The sequence below is a fragment of the Triturus cristatus genome, chromosome 7 (assembly GCF_964204655.1).
Source record: "Triturus cristatus chromosome 7, aTriCri1.1, whole genome shotgun sequence".
Lineage (NCBI taxonomy): Eukaryota > Metazoa > Chordata > Amphibia > Caudata > Salamandridae > Triturus > Triturus cristatus.
Genome location: NC_140590.1, coordinates 1,386,499,040 through 1,386,516,863, shown reverse-complemented (window position 1 = coordinate 1,386,516,863; position 17,824 = coordinate 1,386,499,040).

Here is a 17,824-nt window from a genome sequence, read left to right as displayed (position 1 = left end):
ACCCCCGAATACATACAACTCATCTATGTAGTCTCTCACACAACTTAGTATGATTTGTTAGTGATGCTGGGACTGGGTAAAGGGAACTGTTTTTTCTGTTCACTGGATGGCCCCTTTAAAATGTTCTATGCAGAACGATCACAGAGCCTTTAACGGGCAGTAGCATCTACCACAGTGGATCCCAGAACGTGGTACTTAGTCCAGGCCAACACTTTTATAAGACAAGATAATGCACCACCACTAATAGGTTGTGCCAAATGAAAGTCCTGAAAAATAGAAATTTTTATAGACCTTCATTACAGGCTGGTCAGAAAAGGGTGGAGTATTTACCACATGTTGTAAATACCAGAGTGTGGTACTACACAGGTGTAGTTGTAAATCTGCATTAAAAATATATTTTTACCACTTTGGCTCCCTAACTTTGCCAGTTACAGTTTAGTGCACTAATTAGAACTTGTGATCCCCCCTATGCACTGCTTATAACCTCACATATTACATTACTAATGACATTAAATTACATAATTGATGACATCTCAAATGGCATCATAGATGACATGACTGATGATCTAGTCATTTTGACAGCGTCCTATAGGGTTTGTGACACTGAAATAATTAAATACGATACATCTCTGCCCGATTTCCATCAACAATCAAGTGATAATGGACATGATCTTTCAGAATGTGCTGGACAAAGGGCACATCTGTAAAGTCGCCCTCATTTAGTGGATATTAACCATTTTTACGAGCATTCCCCCACCTGTACAAATAATCTGCATCCATAGACTTTAATTTGGTTGTCCCATTTTTAAACTTTGAACACCCCCCAAAAAAGAGTGTGTATTCACCTTAATGGGATCATAATCTTAAAGACTTCACATGACCCACACTCCTAATTCAAGAGGTTGACAGGTATGTATTTGGCACTTATAAGACACCTTCTGCCAGGCTCTGTGGACAACCCTCTGTAGTTTGCAAAAATACACTGTGCACATTCCTGAGATAAGAGCAATGGCATACAACTTTAGGGCCAGACTTACAACCCCAGTGTGATTAAACCACCTCTATGTGGCTCACCCTTAAATTCTGTACTATCCAACAATCTGAAATACATCAAAATCGTTAGCGAAGTTCTGGTAATAAAAATCCATAACTCTGAAACATCTTTGCTATAAAACATTTGTGTATAGCACGACTACTTAAGTGTACCTAGAATAAGCTCGCAGAACTTGATAACTGGGAATGTATCGTTAGAATGCTTGTTTTCCGGTCCAGGGAGTACCTGGCCTGGCAGTTCGGGCGGGAATATTCCTAATTAGAGCAGGGTCAAGACTGATTTGCATATGTCTGGGTCCAAAGTGATGTGGCATAGTGAGCAAAAAAACGATGGGGCTCATTTACAAGCCCCTTGCGCCACTTTAGTGTCAATTTAACATGGGAAAAGTGACGTACGGGTGGTGCAAGGGGCTTGTAAATAAGCCCCAATGAATTTAACCCAGATATGTGACTGGGGGTGAATGTTTGACAAAGTTCAGCATTCTGTTCATCATCTTTTTGTGTTGCTATGTATCGTCAATGTCATGACTAAGTCAGATGCGTGAGGAAACAGAGCAGCCCTGAGATTGAAAATGAATGAAAACTGCCCAATTCTAGAAGAGATTCTCCAGTGCAGTAAACCTTTGGGGTTTCCTGGAACACATAGGGTCTTTTTCTTCGCTCTGGAAAGCAATATAATAACAGATTAAGCATCCACAATGTGCGCCCATTCAGTGTGAGCTGTGAACTGTCAGGGCGGCTCCCATCAAGCTGCTCAGTCTCGCGAGAACTTGGCCCTGTGGGCCTGTCATGGCTGCTGCTTCCACATCCCAGCCTAGAGATGTATTTGGAGGTATTTGAGTGCCGCTTTGAGGCATCTGTTGTTGTCACAGGCATTTGCCGAGGCTTCACTTGGCATGGTTCTTGAAACTGGTTTAAGTTAGATATGTGAAACCAGGCATGCAGGAAACGCAAAGAATGAATGGCCCAGTCCCAAATAGTGGAACAAATTGTAAAGGCATTTTGAGGGATCGATGATGCTGCTGAAACAATCTAGCCCAAATTACCTGTACTCCAGCATCTTTCTGAGGTCAGCTGTGGAATAAAAAGTTTGATCAGTGTCAGGGCAGAAAGAGCTACGATTTTCTACAGAGTATTTGAGGTGAATACCGTTTCTGTTTTGTTTTTGTCAAAGATTTTTTTTCCACTCTCATTTAGAGTGCAGGAGCTAAGAAATGTCTTTGCACCACTTGTCCAATAATGTGTAAATAGAGTCCCACTGCTTCGGATCCGATTGCAATTGTATTTATGTATTCACCTTGTAATGGAATCTAGGACACCTGTTAGAGGGGTCACCCTGAGCTCCACTCTGAACTTCACCCTAAGCCCTTTGTTTTTTTTGCCCAATGTGGTGGTAGTCTGTATACAAAGCTTGGCATGTGGATACCACCCTTTACCATGGTCTGCTACATGTTTATTAAGACATGGTTGTTACATTGTTTCCATTCCTTTTTGCGACTTGTCCCAAACAACTCCATCATCAACACATCAAACACCAGAACATGTGTCTAACCATTGTGGTAATTCATAAGTTGAAAAGTACATAAGGCCAGGGGCGTAACAGAGCCCCCACACCCCCTGCAGCTGCCCCCAGGGTTTCCTTTTTGGAGGGGGGCCGATCACCTTCTATTCCATGCCATTGCAGGCCTGGCAGAATGCGTGCAATGGCATAAAATAAGAAATAAACACTCGGGAAAGCCACTCTGCTTTCCTGATCAGGCCCCTACAGTGTAGAGGTGGCCCAACCGCTTAGGGGACTGCGATTAAGCCCAAGACCAATGAATGTCTAAGTGATCTGGGAGACGCCAGGCACCTTACTTATTTCTGCATCGGGGCCCCATCATTTTGTGTTACGCCACTGCCCATGGTCTCTCTCAAGCTTGCCCATAAGTGGAATATACCTCTTTACAACGAATGCGCTACAACACATTCGATTACAACGCGCTTGTTACAACGACCGCGTTGTTACAACGTGAACCATTACATCTCAAGTCTTTGCAACAAGTTGCTGAAGGGGCAAGCTGGACTTAGGAATAGTATAATTTATTATTCCTACTCCAGTTTGTGCAACAGCAGGGAAGATGTTGGATTGTAAATCCAACACCTTCTGCCCCCTACAGCAAGTTGTTGTAACGACTTGCGACGTAATTGTTTGAGATGCAAGCATACGGTCATTGTAACAACCGTGTTGTAATGGAATGCGTTGTAGCGTTTTCGTTGTAAACAATGTCTCCCCCAGAAGTGGTCCCAAGTTTCTGAAACATCAAATATGTTTTAGTGAACCAACTTTCCTTCCTTAGTAGGATTGATGCAGATGAGGAAGATACCCTAAAATAAGTAGCATTTCATTAGAACTGCCAGGCTTTGGGATATTATGAAAGACTAAAGTTACAAAGTAATTTCATTGTTGCCTTAATTAATATCAGGAGTCTGTTGGGGCAACTGGAAAAATGGAGCTTTGATGAGTGTGAAAAAATTAAGAGCAGGAGACTTAGTGCAGAGCTCCTGCTAACACGTCCACTGGCAAATTCACCACAACATCACCACAACAAGCAGGAGTTATGAAGAGATGTATATGGATTTTTAACCTTGAGAGAATGACTTGTAAATTTACTTTACAAACATAACAGAATGGGGGGTCTGATAGTAGACAGCACAAAGATTGAAAAAGGAGAACAGTGTGTAGAGTCAAATCAAACCCATACGTTATCAGAGCAGAGCGTGGATAACCATCAAACTTACTCAACCAATGAGACAAATAGTGAGAGCAAAGGCACCTCTCATGATCAGTTTATATCACATGGTATCCAACTCAAGCAGAGGTATGTCTCTTGATCGTAGAGACTACCTCGTTAGGGCCTAGGGCCAGAACCCCTGCTGGATAAAGCTGCCCCGAAGGTAAGCTACTCGCGTCGGGACCTCCTAAGTATCAGACCCCCCATCGCCTCCTCCTGTGAGTATGTTCACGACCTGAATGGACCATTCATCAGCTGCACTTACTGCCATCCAGTCCAGCTTACTCTCCCTACTCGAACCCCCAAGCTCTCAGCCCTCAAACTCGCTTCGCTGAATTGTCGCTCTCTCCCCAAACACGCGACGCTGATTAACCACCTCGTAGAAGACCATGACATAGACGTCCTTTTCCTGACGGAAACGTGGCTCTCTGCCCACTCGGAGTCAGATATGGTGCTAGCAACCCCACCGGGCTTCCTCATCCAGTCCCTACCTCGTCCCCTAGGTAGGGGTGGTGGTGTCGCCATTATTCATCGGGACCATTTCCTCTGCAATACTAATGACGCGCATATTCCCGATTCTGAAAGCCTGCAGTTTACAATTAAGTTAGACCCGACTAACTCTCTCTCAGGGATCCTAGTGTACCGCCCCCCTGGTCATCCAGGTCCTTTTGCTAGTACTCTCCTGGACACAGTAGCTACACAGGCCCACTCCATCACTAATTTTATGATAATAGGAGACCTGAATATTCATTTCGATGACCCCTTAGATTCTGGGGCTGTCGACCTGATCACTGATCTGGCGGCCCTTGACATCCGCCTTCTAAACTCTGGAGCTACTCACAATAAGGGTCACTTGCTGGACCCTGTGTTCACGAGTTCCCTCACTATGCTAGCTAGTGAGTCCCTTCCCCTCCCTTGGACGGACCACTTTCTAGTCTCCTTCCAACTACCAGGAACTTTTAGGAAACCTCAAAAATCGCCCACTTATACCAGGGACAGGGCCTGGTCCAGGCTCCCCACCGAAGAATGGGCCAGGACCCTAAAGTCAACTACCCCTGCTTACGCAGAAGACCCGGCTGTCGCCGATAGTAAATATAGAGAATGGATTACTACCTCCCTGGATCTCGTACTCCCATTTAGGACTCGGGAGGACAAAAATGGGAAACTAGGTTCCGCCCCGTGGTATACACCGGAACTTCGTCTATTACGCAAAAATTGTAAGAGAGCCGAACGACTTTGGAGGAAAGACTGGCAGTATGCCAGCAAGGAAGCCTACCAAAATTCAGTTAGATTATATAAAACTGCTATTAGGCGCTCTAAAGCTTCCCATTATGATACTCGGATAAAAGAATCCACTAATTCAGCCAGGGAATCTTTCCTAATTGTAAAAGAGCTTCTGAAAATACCAACCACTCCGTCCTCCAATATCCCCCCTGTGGACCGAAGCAACGAATTAGCCACTTATTTTAACGACAAAATTGCCCGCATCTTAGCATCCCTTCCCCCTTCCTGTCCCTCTAGCTACATGGACAATGGTTCACCCCCCAACCAGTCTGGAAGCAGCTTACGCCCTCAACTTGCGACATTTAGGCCAGTAACCTGCAACGAGGTAGAAGCAACCTTGACCAAAATGAAAAGCGGATCACCTTTGGACCCTGTACCCATTAGATTCCTTAAAACTGTAGCCCCCGTCATCATTCCCACGATCACGGAGCTTATTAACAGCTCACTTGCCCGGGGATCGGTTCCCGCTAGCTGGAAGAGTGCAGTGGTGAAGGCACTCCTTAAAAAACCCCAGCTAGACCCAGCAGATATGGCCAACTACTGGCCAATCTCACTCCTCCCTGGTATTAGCAAGGTAGCCGAGAAATTGGTCAACGGACAATTGTCTCAGTTTCTCGAGGTAAATAACATCCTACGGCAATCCCAAACTGGGTTCCGCCCGGGCCATGGCACAGATACTGCCCTTCTTGCCGTCATCGAGGAGGCAAGGCGCATTCTAGATTCAGGAGGGTCAGTGGCAGTGATCCTCCTGGATCTTAGTGCAGCCTTTGACACAGTCAACCATCGTGTCCTCCTCAATCGGTTGACGGCAGCAGGGCTCACCGGGACGGCACTCAGTTGGATAGAGTCCTTCCTTGCTGGGCGCACGTTCCAGGTTTGGGACGGCAACCATCGCTCGTCCACTCTTCCCCTCATGAGCGGGGTTCCTCAGGGATCTTCCCTGAGCCCAACGCTTTTTAATGCTTACATGGCCCCCCTTGAAGACGTGGAGATTCCATTCGGTATTAAAATAGTGAGCTACGCTGATGATACACAGCTGGTCGTCTCCCTATCCCAACTAGACGACCACCCAGACAAGCTGGCAAACTGCCTTACGGAAATCCACGGTTGGATGTGTGAGTCATCACTAAAACTAAATGGGTCAAAGACCGAAGTGATGCTCATGGGAAAGCAATGGGTGACCATCCCCCCAGCGGTCTGGCCAGACGTGTTCTGAGAAATTCCTACCCCGAAACATGAAATTAAGACCCTAGGAGTATGGTTAGAACCCGAGCTCTCCATGAAAACGCAAGCGGCCAAAACTGCAGGAACCTGTTTTGGGCTTATGCGTACTACCCGCAGGATTCTCCCCCTACTCCCCCCCGCATCCAGGAAACTACTGGTCCAAGGGCTCATACTATCACGTTTGGACTATAGTAACATGATCTACCTGGGAGCCCCTGAGGCCACCCTGGCGAAACTGCAACGAACACAGAATGCAGCTGCCCGTCTACTCATGAACCTTCCCTCCAGAGTGTCAGCGAAACCTGCTATCAAGGCCCTGCACTGGCTCCCTGTGCGCCAAAGAGTGGAATTCAAAGCCATGTGCACGGCATACAAATTGATCAATGGAGGTGGTCCTTCGATCCTCAGCGACCTGGTTACTCCATATAAAACGTCCAGATCCCTGAGATCCGAGAGTGAGCACCTAGCCAACATCCCCAAATTTAAAAAGACACGCACTGGAGGTCGACGCTTCTCAGTGAAAGCTTCCACTGGATGGAACTCTCTCCCACGTACCCTTAGACTGGAATCCAATTATCTGATTTTTAGAAAAAAATTGAAAACACTTTTATTCCCTAAATAACGTCATCCCCCTTCTTTCCTCCCTCTCTTCTGGACAGCAAATTTTATAGCGCGGGGATGCCCTTGGGTCACCAGGCGCTTTACAAGTCGCTAAATAAATAAATAAAAATAAATTAAAGGCTCTATTGCTCCCTTGGGTTGATAGAGAAACGTCAGGAAGACACGTGACAAACTGTGACCACCAGATAAAGTGGAAGTGCAGTGCAAAAAGAAAGATGTGAATTCTAAAAAGGGATTGTGTGAAGAGTATGATGTAATTCAACTCACTCCACACATCTCAATTAAAAAGGAGTGTAACAAAATAACCAGCAGTGCTAACTAGTAGCTGCTAAACAAGGGTCGACATGTTTCAGCCATCAAGGGCTTGTGGCCCACGGCTTTCTTCAGGACCTGTATAAATTTTATGCTACTGCATTCAGTTGTTGGAATTCAAATAGTGCATGTGAAAAAATGTGAAACTAAACCAAAACAGAGAAGTAGTAATAAATACTACCTCACGTAGTCCTAATCCTCTGTATCACAGGGTGCGAGCATCACCTGGGGAGACAGGACAATTAACACACATAATAAACCAATTCAAAAAAGTGTGCCATCTACAAGCAGGCAAATTAATTAAATGTGCCTGGTAAGTTGCTGTGAAAAAATCTACGCAATGCTTACCCAGCTTGATCAGTGAATTCACCTCACCTACCCTGGAACCTGGCTCAGGTTAAGGAGGCCCCGCTCTAAATCGTGGGTAAAAGAACAAAAAAAGTTTTGTTTTGAGACAAATGAGAGCCTAAATCACTCCCAATCACTCTTTCGCGTTAAATAAAAAGCAAAGTCTCCTAGCGCTTTCATGGTAGGCTCACCCCTTCAGTACATAATTCTCCATCCCAATAACCCAACTCTCAGAGGTGGTGCCATTAAAATTACAATTACAAAAGTGCATGGTTTGGCCATCATAAATGACCCTGACTGGCATAAGGATGAATATCTAGCTAATCATTGTATGCATCTCACAATTCCAAAATACAACAGAATGGCTGCCAGTCTGTCTAATTACACTCGTCAGACGCCCCTATTCGGACGAATACGGGTGGCGCCTGAACATATCTCAGCCAAATACGCTGGAAAAGAGAAAAGCAAACCAAAAAGAAACGAACACTCGGTTCGCAGCCCTCACCTGTCCGTCGTTGCCCCAGGAATTGCCGAGCAGGGTGGGAGGCAGCTTGCAGGATCAGGGGGTGTGTTGAAATACCGTGAGTTCGAAGGGCACGCCTCACGCTGCGTAACCGGACACTACGGAGGGCGCCATGGAAAGTTTTACAGAACTACAGAAAAGTTAGCTGCCTCATGGGAAATGTAGTAATCAGCTTCCAAAAACACGGCTTGCAAACATGCATAAAGAAAATACGCGCAATGTCGGGGAACATCCAATACGCTTGTGGTACAAGGTTACTGCTGCGTTAACTCCTTCTAATCCTTTCCAAATATTGATGTTAACCAATCCATTACAAGACTGACCAGGAAATACCATGCATGTTGTGAAACCACCAAACAGCGGTATTATAGCGTTGCAGGGGGAGGAGGGCTCCTGTATATTAGATACCTCATGGGTAATGTAGTCAGTACCGAGTCAGCAGACACCTCTATGTGTTTTAAAACTACAACTGTGCGCCATGTCCAATCTGATGTTAGTGCAGAGCAGCTATAAAACAGCTATAAATCAGGAGACACGCTGCAAATGCTGAGTTTCAGCTGATGTCAAAAAATGATACGATGTCTAAGCTGTGTCTGATGGTGGCTGCAATGACTTATTGTATGTACTGTTGCGCTCTATACATGCTGGTGTACTGCAGTGGTTTACAATTTAATAGCACTTGTTTTATAATTTTTATTTTTTATTTATTATTTTTTATTTTTATTTTTAGTGTTTTGTTATAAATCCTGTATCACTCTCTCGCATTACTAAGAGTCAAAAGAATAAGAAAATGAACTTATTCATCATCAGGTACATCAGTAAGTTGCATGCGCTGTCAACGCTATATCCAAAATATCAAAATACTTAAGAAATCTTGACCTCATAGTTTAAGTAAGCTAATGCCTAATTCTGGATACTGGTCCAGGGAATGTCATCATTTAGTCCCAAAGTGTCAGAACCAAGCCTATGAACCCATTTTTGTTCTTTGCTATGCCACTCTTTGCTTTTAAAAGATCAGGCAATATAAAGGACCGTTTGGTCCATACACGACCATCGAGCGGGCTCATTAGAACACTGGGCACTTTATGGGACCTACCAGCTGTGACAGGACATCACCCCTGCGGGGTGTGCTCGGTGTGTCCACAAACTACTCACAGTTCTTCAGTGGATATTGGGACTAACAGACCTTGGATGCAGACCCACTTTACCAACTGCAATAGCAGTAATGTCATCTATCTACTCACATGTCCTTGTCAAATCAGATATGTGGGTATGACCACCCGTAAGGTGAGGCTACGTATGTTAGAGCACAAGAGCACTTTTAGGTGCCGCAAGTCGAATACGAGACTCACCAGGCACTATGCAGAAGTCAATCATACTGCAGATGAGTTCCACTGGACAATACTGGAGAAACCAATAATTCCACAACACATTAGCGATGTCTCCAGATTTTTGTTAATTAAAGAACAAAAATGGGTTCATAGGCTTGGTTCTGACACTTTGGGTCTAAATGATGACATTCCCTGGACCAGTATCCAGAATTAGGCATTAGCTTACTTAAACTATGAGGTCAAGATTTCTTAAGTATTTTGATATTTTGGATATAGCGTTGACAGCGCATGCAACTTACTGATGTACCTGATGATGAATAAGTTCATTTTCTTATTCTTTTGACTCTTAGTAATGCGAGAGAGTGATACAGGATTTATAACAAAACACTAAAAAGAAAAAGAAAAAATAATAAATAAAAAATAAAAATTATAAAACAAGTGCTATTAAATTGTAAACCACTGCAGTACACCAGCATGTATAGAGCGCAACAGTACATACAATAAGTCATTGCAGCCACCATCAGACACAGCTTAGACATCGTATCATTTTTTGACATCAGCTGAAACTCAGCATTTGCAGCGTGTCTCCTGATTTATAGCTGTTTTATAGCTGCTCTGCACTAACATCAGATTGGACATGGCGCACAGTTGTAGTTTTAAAACACATAGAGGTGTCTGCTGACTCGGTACTGACTACATTACCCATGAGGTATCTAATATACAGGAGCCCTCCTCCCCCTGCAACGCTATAATACCGCTGTTTGGTGGTTTCGCAACATGCATGGTATTTCCTGGTCAGTCTTGTAATGGATTGGTTAACATCAATATTTGGAAAGGATTAGAAGGAGTTAATGCAGCAGTAACCTTGTACCACAAGCGTATTGGATGTTCCCCGACATTGCGCGTATTTTCTTTATGCATGTTTGCAAGCCGTGTTTTTGGAAGCTGATTACTACATTTCCCATGAGGCAGCTAACGTTTCTGTAGTTCTGTAAAACTTTCCATGGCGCCCTCCGTAGTGTCCGGTTACGCAGCGTGAGGCGTGCCCTTCGAACTCACGGTATTTCAACACACCCCCTGATCCTGCACGCTGCCTCCCACCCTGCTCGGCAATTCCTGGGGCAACGACGGACAGGTGAGGGCTGCGAACCGAGTGTCCGTTTCTTTTTGGTTTGCTTTTCTCTTTTCCAGCGTATTTGGCTGAGATATGTTCAGGCGCCACCCGTATTCGTCCGAATAGGGGCGTCTGACGAGTGTAATTAGACAGACTGGCAGCCATTCTGTTGTATTTTGGAATTGTGAGATGCATACAATGATTAGCTAGATATTCATCCTTATGCCAGTCAGGGTCATTTATGATGGCCAAACCATGCACTTTTGTAATTGTAATTTTAATGGCACCACCTCTGAGAGTTGGGTTATTGGGATGGAGAATTATGTACTGAAGGGGTGAGCCTACCATGAAAGCGCTAGGAGACTTTGCTTTTTATTTAACGCGAAAGAGTGATTGGGAGTGATTTAGGCTCTCATTTGTCTCAAAACAAAAATTTTTTTGTTCTTTTACCCACGATTTAGAGCGGGGCCTCCTTAACCTGAGCCAGGTTCCAGGGTAGGTGAGGTGAATTCCCTGATCACGCTGGGTAAGCATTGCGTAGATTTTTTCACAGCAACTTACCAGGCACATTTAATTAATTTGCCTGCTTGTAGATGGCACAATTTTTTTAATTGGTTTATTATGTGTGTTAATTGTCCTGTCTCCCCAGGTGATGCTCGCACCCTGTGATACAGAGGATTAGGACTACGTGAGGTAGTATTTATTACTACTTCTCTGTTTTGGTTTAGTTTCACATTTTTTCACATGCACTATTTGAATTCCAACAACTGAATGCAGTAGCATAAAATTTATACAGGTCCTGAAGAAAGCCGTGGGCCACAAGCCCTTGATGTCTGAAACATGTCGACCCTTGTTTAGCAGCGACTAGTTAGCACTGCTGGTTATTTTATTACACTCCTTTTTAATTGAGATGTGTGGAGTGAGTTGAATTACATCATACTCTTCACACAATCCCTTTTTAGAATTCACATCTTTCTTTTTGCACTGCACTTCCACTTTATCTGGTGGTCACAGTTTGTCACGTGTCTTCCTGACGTTTCTCTATCAACCCAAGGGAGCAATAGAGCCTTTAACTAACGAGGTAGTCTCTACGATCAAGAGACATACCTCTGCTTGAGTTGGATACCATGTGATATAAACTGATCATGAGAGGTGCCTTTGCTCTCACTATTTGTCTCATTGGTTGAGTAAGTTTGATGGTTATCCACGCTCTGCTCTGATAACGTATGGGTTTGATTTGACTCTACACACTGTTCTCCTTTTTCAATCTTTGTGCTGTCTACTATCAGACCCCCCATTCTGTTATGTTTGTATAGTCTTATTATGGGGATTAGAATGTGGGCAGGTCTTTAAATATCCTTTCCCTTAGACCCTGTTTCCAGGTGGTAGTTTTGATGAGATTGTAAATTTACTTCTCCAGTATTCGGGGTGTCTTTCATAGATTCACATGCTTGAATATTCCCCGTCGTCGAAGTGGGAGTCCCACGGTATATATAAAAAGCAATAAGTATCATGTATATATACATATACACATACATAACCACATAAGAGTATATACATACCCAAATAAACTTATATATATATAGTTCAAATAACATATCAAGTTAAAAATACCATAGGATAGCATTGAGACATAGGAAAGCATTGAGAAAAAGAATTACTTTGCTAACATATCACTGTCACTTTATAGTCCAAACTCCAGCCAATCAGGCGCTAGCACCCTCTAGAACCTTCTCCTCAGAGGCTCAGGCCCTCAGATTTTCTACCGCACGTCGTGTGAAGGGAGTCTCCCTGAGCTCTGCTCAGTTCTTCATCTGGTTTGAGGTTTTTTATCTCTCATCATGTCTGCAAGTAAGAAATCTCTTTTCCGTCCTTGTTCATCTTGCGGAAAGTCAAGACTTTTCTCTGAGGATCCCCATGAGAAATGTATTTATTGTCTGTATCCTGATCATAAGGTGGCTAATTGTAAGATCTGCAGAACTTTCTCTCACAAAACTTTGAAAGATAGAGAAGGTCGCCTTTTAATATGGCTTCAAAAACTAAAGGACACAGACAACCCACTTTCTGAGGTGGAAAGTGTAGCCTCTGTCAAAACAGGAGTCTCCTCAAAGCGTGGAAGTGTCCAGGACTTGCCATCTCCTTTTCTGAAAAAGAAGAGACTTCACCTTGAGGAAGTGTCTACAGGCAAAGTCTCTGTCACCACGTCTGCGCCCCCGAGACGTAGCTCTCAGGCGTCTGTGACTCCGTCAGCACATGTTTCCAGTCAGAAACTTTCAAAACCGTCGACGGGCCCGTCGACGGCCCCTCCGTCGACGAGATCGGCTACTTCATCAGCCTCGTCGACGACGGTGACGACGGTATCGAGTAGATATCCTTCGTCGACGACACTGACTTCGTCGACGTCTTCTCCGTCGACGATAGTATGTGTGTCTCTTAGAACTGTCTCGTCGACGATACCACTCACTTCTTCGTCGACGACTGGGAAGCTGGCGCTTCCGTCGACGTCTACAACTCCGTCGACGATGGGTAAAAAGAAGAAGAGGAAATCTTCCTCGTCGACGACAGCCTCGTCGACGACAGCCTCGTCGACGACAGCCACACCGTCGACGACAGCCACACCGTCGACGACAGCCATCCCGTCGACGGCAGCCACCCCGTCGACGGCAGCCACCCCGTCGACGGCAGTCCCGTCGACGGCAGCAACCTCGTCGACGGCAGCTCCGTCGACGATTGCTTCGTCGACGGTCGCCTCGACGACGGTAGGGTCAAATTTTGCGACAATGCCATTGGTGCCAATGTCAACGCCAGCACCGGGGTCTGTGGACAGCTCCTTAATGCTTCGTCGTAAGGCCATGCTAGACCCAGTTATGTTACCACCTGGACCACGGCCACCTCGTCAACTATTTCCCTCAGGGGATGAGGACGATTCGGATGAGGGCGATCAGTCTCTTTTTCGGGATGCTCATAGTCCTTCGGAGCTCCATATAAAATGCCAAGAGTCTGAGGAGGATGAATTCTATGAACAGGAAGAAGAGCAAAATCCCTCTGCTCCGGTTCCTATGATGCAGCTTCCTGTGCAGCTTGTTTCCAACCTCCAATATATGTTGGAAGACTATAATCGTCGTTTTCCAGCATCCCCTCAAAATACTCCACGTGAAGCGCCATCTGAGGTTCCACCTCATCCTATATTGCCAACGATACCCACGCCCTCCACACCTGCACTGCCTTCCAATGCAGAGGATGATAATATGGACAATCCGGATACGGAAGAGGGCGAGCTCCCAGAGGACGACACTATGGCGGACTGGGATGATTACCAAATCAATTCGCCCGCATCACCGCCAAGGTCACCAGTCAACTCGCCACCTGTCGACATAACAGGGTTCCATCAGCTGATGGAGAGAGCAGCACAACGCTTTCACCTTCCCATGGTGGTTAGGGAAGAGGACTGTTTCTTATATGACTTCAAGTCCCAGCCTCAGAAACAAGTACGAGCTGTGCCAATCATAGACTTCATATGGAATGAAGGCTTAAAATTAATGAAGACACCTAATTCTATTCCGGCGGTGCTCCCACGCCTGGAGAAAAAATATAAAGCTCCGGATTCTTCCCCAGCCTGCTTGGTGTCTCAACCTAAGCCGGACTCAGTGATCACACAAGCGGCACAGCGCCGCTCCAAGAATCCATCATCTCCAATGTCGGCGCCTCCGGACCGCGACGGCCGTCGCCTGGATGCCATAGGCAAGAAGTTTTCAACCATGGCGTCAACAACGGTCCGGGCTGCGAATTCCTTGGCTATCCTCGGCCGTTATGATAGACAGATGTGGTCGGACATGGCTGCATTGGTCAAGCTTATACCGGAGGATTCAAGAGCGGAAGCTCAGAAGATCCTGCAAGAGGGAGAGAGGGCGTCATCCGAGATCATTGACTGCTCTGTTGACATCGCATCCACCGGTTTTCGCCAATTGGCGGGAGCAGCCGTCCTAAGAAGACAGGGCTGGCTTCGATCAACCTCTTTTCGGCAAGAGGTCCAGGCTAAGATTTTGGACATGCCATATGACGGGGAGTCATTATTCGGCCAACATGTAGAAGATGCCTTGCAAACCATTAAAAAGGATACGGATACGGCTCGTTCCCTCGGCACTCTACAGTTTAAGAAGCAGCCCTTTCGAGGTGCGCGCGGCCGCGGCACCTCCTCATCATCATCTTTTCGTGGCTCCTCGTCCCAATACCGCTCGTACAATCAGGGGCAACAGCGGTACTATTCACAACCGCAGCAGTCCTACAGACAGCAAACTAGCAAGTCATACAGAGGAAAGTCGAATTACAGAGGAAATTCAACCAAGAAGCAGTGACTCTGTACGGAAAGAACTTCCTTTTCCCAGTTGTCCTCTAGTTCTTGTTGGAGGAAAAATCTCCCAGTTCTTTTCAACCTGGTCCTTAATCACTTCGGACCGCTGGGTCCTGGATATTATTTCAAGGGGCCACGCCCTAGAGTTTGTGAAGGTTCCTCCACGCACACCTCCATCCGGGCCACCACCCGCCCATCTCAGAGAACTTTTCAAACAAATCCAAATAATGTTAAACAAGGGTGCCATCGAAGTGGTTCCGAAATTTCAAAGAGGGTTGGGATTCTATTCCCGTTTTTTCCTCATACTAAAGAAATCAGGGGAATGGCGTCCCATCCTCGATCTCAGATTGCTCAACAAATTTCTCAAGACTCAGTCCTTTCGGATGCTCACATTGAAGGACATCCTCCAATTCTTTTCTCAAGAGGATTACATGACAACGATCGATCTGCAGGACGCATATTTCCATGTGCCCATTCTGCCACGTCACAGGAAATACCTACGGTTTCGAGTGGGCCACAGGGACTACCAATTCAAAGTCCTACCCTTCGGACTCTGCTCAGCCCCGCGGGTCTTTACAAAATTCCTAGCCCCGGTGGTGGCTCACTTACGACAAGAGGGTATTCAGATATACCCCTACCTGGACGATTGCCTCATCAAAGCTCAATCCTCCCACCAGGCGGCCCTCGATACCCAGCGCTGTCTCGATCTGTTTCAGTCCCTGGGGTTGTCGATCAATGTACAAAAATCTCAACTCACGCCGACTACGTGCAAGACTTTTCTCGGCGCTTGTATCAATACGAGCACAACCATGGCCTTCGCTTCAGCAGAGCGTCGGGAACGGATTCAACAGCTTGCGAGCTCCATCGCAGCAAAGCAGTCAGTTTCAGTCCGCATATTAAAATCCTTTCTGGGAATGGCGTCCTCATGCATCGCTTTGATCCCTCTCTGCAGACTAAAAAGTCGCATCATCCAAGAGGAGTTAGACAAGCAGTGGCGCCAGGTTTCCGGTTCCTTCAACGATCAGGTCGTGGTGTCACCCCGCATGGCTCAAGCGCTGCATTGGTGGACTTGTCCTGCCAACATTGCAGCAGGAACATCCTTTCTGTCGTCAACCCCAGAACTCGTCCTTACCACGGACGCATCCATGGAGGGTTGGGGCGCACATTTTCAAGATCTATCCGTCAAGGGCCTATGGTCAGCAGCTCAGCGTTGCTGGCACATCAACAGACTGGAACTGATGGCCATTTTCTTGGCGTTGAAATCCTTCCGCCTGCAGTTCCAAGGGAAGTCAGTCCTCATTCAGACGGACAACACCACGTGCATGCACTACCTGAACAAACAGGGCGGGACAAGATCTCCACTGCTCTCCCGTCTGGCGCAGAGGATTTGGAGTTGGGCCATACTCCATCAGATGACGTTACAAGCAATTAATCTGCCCGGCATTTCCAATACTCTGGCGGATGCACTCAGTCGGTCAGCATCATCAACCCACGAGTGGGAGTTACATCAACCGACGCTGGAATTTGTCTTCAACCTTTGGGGTCACCCGACAATCGACCTCTTCGCAACCCCGCAGAATGCAAAATGCCAGTCCTACGCAAGCTGGTTTCCCCACCAAGGGTCGTGCGGAAATGCCCTTTCGATCAATTGGTACGGGATATTTGCGTACGCTTTTCCGCCGATTCCGTTGATTCCGCGAGTGCTGCGGAAGATGAGACAACAACCGTGCCATGTACTTCTAATAGCTCCACGGTGGCCTCGGCAAGCATGGTTTTCGGAGTTGCTTCTCCTATCCCAACGCGAGCCCATCCTTCTCCACCTGAAGCCGGATCTGCTGACAATGAACGATGGTCGGATATGCCATCCGAATCCCAGATCTCTCAGCTTGTCGGCTTGGAACCTGAGCACCTTGAATTTGCTCATTTGAACATTCCTCCAGCCTGCAGGGAGGTGTTAGCTAAGGCAAGAGCTCCATCCACAGTGAAAACGTATAAGCTCAAATGGAAGCGATTTTGTCATTGGTGTGCTTCCGCCCACCTTCATCCTGTGCACGCTCCCCCAGAACACATTCTGCCGTTCTTCCTACAACTAGCGCAGTCTGGATTATCGCACTCTACCTTAAAGGTCTTTCTAGCAGCAATATCTCGCTTCCGACAAGACGGCTCATCCTCTCTCTATTCATCCAGAGTCATGCAACAATTTTTCAAGGGTCTCTTCCGCATGTTCCCGCCCATTCGGCGTCCTCCACCCACGTGGCGCCTGAACATCGTGCTGGCTCAACTCATGAAGGCACCCTTCGAACCCATCCACTCTGCGGATGTCAAATTTTTAACTTGGAAGGTGGCCCTCCTCCTTGCTCTGACTTCTTCCCGCAGAGTCAGTGACATTCACGCATTTACTATAAAGCCTCCGTTCCTTCAATTCAGGTCGGATTGTGTCATCCTCCGCACTAATCCGGTTTTTATACCTAAAGTGCCATCCGATTTCCATCTTAACGAACCGGTGCTCTTAAAGACTTTTTTCCCGCATCCACAAACCCCGGCGGAGCAAAGCTTACACTCTCTGGACTTGAAGAGATGTCTAAAATTCTACATTAGCAGAACTCAATCCTTTCGCAAATCTGACCAGTTGTTTGTGGCCTACGGGCGTGCTTGCAAAGGACAATCTGTCACCAAACCTACTATTGCCCGTTGGGTTTCATCAGCAATCTCTTTTTGCCATCAAAAGGCTGGTAAGCCTCTGTCTTCGGGAGTGAGAGCCCATTCAACGAGGGCTATGTCATCTTCCACTGCCCTGTTCGCTGGTGTGCCCATCCATCAAATATGCCGGGCAGCTACGTGGTCCAGCAGGCACACGTTTACGAAGCACTACTGTCTGGAATCCATTAA